The sequence below is a fragment of the Cavia porcellus genome, unplaced genomic scaffold (assembly GCF_034190915.1).
Source record: "Cavia porcellus strain 051 isolate PalLab524CR breed Dunkin Hartley unplaced genomic scaffold, mCavPor4.1 scaffold_17, whole genome shotgun sequence".
In the NCBI taxonomy this organism is placed as follows: domain Eukaryota; kingdom Metazoa; phylum Chordata; class Mammalia; order Rodentia; family Caviidae; genus Cavia; species Cavia porcellus.
Window position 1 is genome coordinate 14395106 of NW_026947500.1, and position 5926 is coordinate 14401031.

Genomic DNA, 5926 nt, shown 5'->3' on the forward strand with positions numbered 1-5926 from the left:
AATACGTTTGTCAAGCACAGCAAAATGTTCAAATGTATTACAACATAACGAGTGGCAGCAGACCTCATCTACTCTTGCAATGACGATCACACTGTGCCAAAATGACAAATGTGCATAGAGATGGGAGAGCCCCCAAATTTAAGAAGGATGTCACCAAGTCCCCAAAAACTGCCCACATAAAGTAAATTGAACTCTTGTAATGATTCTGGATGCCTCATGGATTATTTTTCATGCATTTCTGCACACCACAAACTTATTGCCTTTTTTATTTACAATAAAAGTCTATTCTTTGTTCATTGAGTATTTTTGCACAAATAAACAGTGTATTTTAATTACTTCTTAAGGGTTACTATGTTAAATAAGGAGTCGAGAAAATAATGATTCATATCTATAGCACAGATCATGGGACTAGTCCTACAGACCTTAGACTGACTGACTAATTTAATATTTAACAATAAATATTAAATTTTCAGACCACTAGGACTTGTTTATATTTCTATATCCATCAGACCTAAACAATCATCAACCCTTTCTTTTCCTGAACCAACTCTTCTTGAGGAGTCACAAAAGTAAACAGTGTTTTTGCTACTGACTGAGAAACGTAGTGATGACAAACATACTTAATTGAGATCCTCAACACTGATGCCGCTTGCTTTCTTTTATTTTTATTTTAGTACAGAGCGGGCGGGAGTGACTGTGTACACACGTGTGTGTTTGTGAACATGCGCATTGAGGTGAAATTAAGGCATGGTGACAGGGAAGACTTAGAGAACAAGCAGGCAAAGGGAGAGCAGAGAGTGGGATATGGGGATTTTTCCAACTCAAGGAGGCAACATGTGGGCAGCCCCAAGGTTGCACACGCGAGGGGAGGCAGGGCATACTGGAGTGGCCGACAGAAGTTTCAGCTGAAGTGCCCAGTAGAAGCCTAAACACCCACGCAAAATGCTGCACCTTGCCCCAGACAGAGGGGTCTCAGAGAGGCACTCAGGGAAAGTGGGGCTGGGGACATCATGGGTCTTGCCGAATGAGAACGTAATGGATATGATGAGGCGATCGCAAGTCAGGAATCTGTCCTAGAAAGAACTTCTTCAGCCCCTGCCTCCTGGAGAACTGATTTCTCTCTGTGCAGAACAGAGCTAATATCATCTGCCTGTTCCTTCTTGAGAGAGCACATTGCTTGCCACACATATTTCTTTGCCTGAGAGAAAATGAAGAAAAAAACTTAGAATACTTTACTAATATAAGAGATTATAAGGTATAGATGTGAACTGCAATTTAGCTCAGTTACCATGCTCCAAATAATATATATATATATATATATATATAATTAACTGAATAAAGGCCAAACCATGATCCAAAATCCTTAATAGAAGAGCTATAATGGGAGTAAAGTCCAACCTCTATCACTGAATGTTGTCTATGTCTTTTAAAATGAGCACATCTACCTCTTGATTCCGGGGTATAAAACTCTCTTTCATGGGAGCGTCTGAGTTTTTTCACACGCAGTTTATTTTCAGTATACCTAGTGCTAACCTGCCACTCTCAATCAGATTCCGATGAACGTTAATGGAAGAAAGGTAGGTATAGTCGATAAAACCCTATTTAGTGCCTGATTTGTCTCTATCTGCAGTGCTTTTGACTTCAGAACCAGATCATAGTCTTAACTGCTCTAGGTCTGCAGATGTCATGATACCCAGAAGGGTGTTCTTGGCTTAATTTTAAGAATTATACACACACACACACACACACACACATATATATATATATAACTACAGCCTCTTCCTAACAGTGTGATGTGTTCACTGGAGGTCCCTCATCACCTGATCTCAGAAGGCCAGCAAAGCTTGGTCCGGTTGACTATTTCCCCAGGTGAGAGTGTGAAAAAATCCACTGCCCTAGTGACAACTGTGAAGCCATAGAATTCACTTCTAGCAGCACACTTCAGTACAGATTTCTACATTCCAAGAAGGCTGTAGCTATCATAGCTTTGAACTATACTTCATAGGTGGACAGGACGAGACTGGTAAGTAAACTGGTTTTTGATAGTCCCATCAAGCTACTGAACAGTGGATTCTGATACAGAGCTGTGGAGTGGATTTTGTACTCCACTATAGAATGGTAAGATCAGTCAGCAGTTTGCTAAGATTAGGGAAAAAGAATGGTTAACTGCTGTCTTCCTGATGATTCGTCTGAAAAAGACAATTCAAGCCTTTGTAGCTGTTCCTTCTTGTATAGGCTTTGGTTTTTATTTATAAAAGAAGAAACATCCTTCTACTTTATTACCTACTATGATTCCCATTGAAATCTTCAGCAGACACTGTGTTTTCATAACCGTGGTCTCAGGAGATGCTCTCTGAAATAGGAAAGAGTTCTGTGGTCACAGAAGTTAGGGAAAGACTACAAATTCCCATCACTCATGGGTTATTTGCAATAGAAATTACCACAGTAAAACTGCCAAGAAGAAATCTACGTAATTTCATCTCACCCAAGGACTTTCCAAACTGCTTAATAGCAAAACCTTGTTTTCAGGTAGCACCTAGTAACATCCTGTGGAACAGTGGCCCATGACGTGTCCTTTGGAAAGGACTCAGTAGAGCCAGAGGACACCAACAGAGTCAACATTATGAAATACACATCTATTATCAAACAGGAGGAAAATGCTCAAATAAAAAAGGGGACCAGGGAGGGGGAAAGGAAGGGAGGAAGGAAAAAAAGAGGAAGAAATGGAAACAAAGCTTTCGTAAATAAGGAAGGAAAGGGGTTGAAGGGAGGATATGGGAATGAGAGAAAAGAGAATTAAGATATATATTAAGCACAGGTACAAATTCCCTATGATGATGTGATCATTATGTATGTCTCAACGGTACCAATAAACCTAATTAATAAAAAATTCTCATCTTATTTCCACTGCATCCATTCAGATACCCAAGTATTAACTCATCGTATAGACTGAGAAGCTAGATAAAAGTATCACAGGCAGTTAGACAGGGCTCGATTTAGGGGAGTCAATACAAAGAATTTTTATTTTTATTTCCAGCTGTGGCTGGAAGTGCATCTGACAGAGGCCAGGTCTCAAAAAAGACGAAATGACCAGGCCCACCTGCCTCCTGGATCCCCAGGACTGGAAAGTGTGCTCACCCAGTGGACACTGGTTGCCCTGGCTGGATGGCTAGAAGCCTCTGGTTTGTCTCTTCCTTAAAAGGTCCTTATTTCCCTGCGTCCTTGCTACGTGACCTGTTTTCCTTTGAATCAATGTTACCTAAGTGGCTAACCTTGTAACCTTGTTGGTTAGTCATAATTTTGTTCCATGTTGTACCCACCTCACGACTTTGCTCCCACCTCTGTGATTTTGCTTTATAAAACTTACTCTGCACAACAGGCCCACAGCAATCCATGTTTCAGGTCCCCTCCTGTCTCTCAGGAGCTGTTTCTGTCTCTCAATAAATATTTCCTGCTCTTAACTCCCACTGTCCCTTAGAAGTCATTCCTCAGTCTTGGGAAACAGGAATGCGGCAGATCTGACACCCACAGGTTGGGAGTTACATTGATTTCCCCTGAATCATACATGGATTTAACATTCATGATACTAAAGTCATTGATGACAAGAGCTATATCAACACAGTATCTGCCCTGCAGGAGCAGCTAGCGTTCTTGGAAAAAGATATCTCTCTTTAAAGGGAAGTTGCACAGAAAGGCCACATGTGATTGGGTAAAACTTAGTGGGGCAGAATTAAGCACTATGAGAGTAGGGGGCAGCTGAACACACATTACCCACTTTTGGAGACAATGGCAAAACATACACACACCCTTTGTTCCCTTCTGCCTGTCATTTTTTCTTCCTTTCCCAGAGACACCCAGAATACAAAATGTGTTGCTTGTTCTGTGCCCACAGCTTACGCAGGTTGGGGTCCCTACCCTGTTAAGCCCAAAGGCATTCAGTCTTAGAGTCTGTTGTCAGGAAGCCATAGATCTCAGAGCCAGCGGTAGAAGGAAACTCTCACCCTCATCTAAGCCACCCCAACCTTGGCCTGGCCCCCTGCTCTCCTGGCTCTGGTCCTGCCCCCACCTTACTCTCATTCCCCAGGCAGCCCCGGAGAGATGCTTTTCAGATGTAAATCTGACCGGGTCTTTTGCCAGTGGCTTCCCACCACAGTTAAAATAAAACCCAAATTCCTCACCACAAGTTACAGCGCCCTGTGGTGACCTAGGCCGTGCCATCTCCCTCCCAGGACCCCAGCCCCGAGTACCCTGGCGTCTTCCCTGTGGGGAGGCCTGTGTCTCCTCTGCAGCTCTCTCCCCCAGCCTTTTCTCCTCACCACCTCAGGCCCCTGCCCGCAAGCTGTCCCCTCAGGAAAGCTTCTCTGGGGCCCCCATCTGTGCCTCATAGACACTCCTACTTCTCCCCGGGCTTCCCTCATCCTCCTTTTTCTTCAAAAGTCTCATTCTGACTTTTTTATACCAATATCTTTACTTGTTACCTCAGTGGGGTGGGGGCATCACCCCACTCTGCCCAGTGCTTCAGTGTGCATGGCCTCACACTACTGTCCATAAATATTTGCTGGCTAAACAAGCCAGTCGCTGAGTGAGTGACTGACTGAGTTACAATAGAATAGATAAGCACAGCAAAACAGGCTATGTCAAAAAATATCCAAAGAAACTTCTCGTAGAAGTCCAGTAGGTGAATAACAGTGGGGAAGGCCCAGGACTTTCAAACCTTGTTCTGGAGAAAGTCACATCTGTGAGGCTTTCCTTTGTAAGTTATTCAATGTCTGTCTGTGCGCCTTGGTTGTCCTAACTGTAAAATGGGAACAGTAATAACTACCTCATAGGATTATTGTAAGGATAAAACAAAATAGCATACATGAAACAAATTGGTCAAGTACCTTGCACAATGGATGGTAATTATTATTAATTCCCAAAAGCCTTTTATAGAATTTCCTTAAGTAGAAAATTAACTGCTATTAGTTCAAAGTAAATTTTCTTTGAATACACGAGAAAGATAATCAGCTATTCATGAAACACATGGAAAAGAGCAAGTCAAGACATTTTTTTATATTATTGTCTTGAACTAGCTAGACATATTCATACACACACACACACATACACACACACACACACATATACCAGCATGCTGAGGACCTGGATATCTGATGTTACTTTTTCACTACTGGTTTTAAATTCTTAGTTTACCAGGAAAAAGCTACATGCAGAGTTTAAAAAAAAAAAACTTTAATTTTGAAATCATTTAAGACTATAAATTATAAAAGTTATGAGTTTCTCTATAGCCTCCCCTCAGTTTCCACCAATGCTATCATACATAACTGTAGCGTATGTGTCAGAACTAGAAATTAACACGGGCATGTTCCTATGAACACAGTCACAGAGCTTATTTAAATTTATAAGGAAGTTTTCTCTTTTTTAAATCTTAGAGTTAGGCGCTAATTGGGATCATATCTTGGTTCCATTAATCAGGCAAATGGGACACATATTAGCATATAAAAACCATAACTCACACAATTCATTATGTTTTTCAAAGAATTTTAAAATTTAAAAAGCTATTAGCCCCAACCTACCAAGGAGTCTGGTCTTCCGATTCTGAGAAGGCAAAACACAAAGCCCTTCCAAGGTTCAAAAGGACGGTGACAAGAGGATCCCTGATTTTAATCTCTGGGGTCAGAGCTCTTCTCTCCCTGAAAACCTAATTCCTCCTCTTCCTGTCAGTTGTGGATCTTACAGCGCCTTCCCATCGAGAGGGGAAATAAAGCTGAGGCCTGACCTAGAATTCAAGGATCATTTCAGCTCCAGCTAGACGGGGATTAGAGAGGTCTGTGAGAATCGTTATGGGCAGCGGGAAGATGCCCTCGTGCCCAGCAGGGCCTTGGGGTCCTCCCCTGTGCTGCTTCAGCCCCTGCAGGTGCAAGCGCCA

General features: G+C 42.2%; 1 long non-coding RNA gene across 1 annotated transcript; it reads right to left on the reverse strand.

Moving 5' to 3' along the window:
- Positions 1-649: 649 nt before the first annotated feature.
- LOC134471177 (uncharacterized) lies at positions 650-5709 on the reverse strand. Its single transcript, XR_010040487.1, has 3 exons — positions 5574-5709; positions 2284-2353; positions 650-1198 (listed from the first exon to the last, which is right to left on the reverse strand). It is a non-coding gene; the product is annotated as an uncharacterized LOC134471177 (long non-coding RNA).
- Positions 5710-5926: the final 217 nt, after the last annotated feature.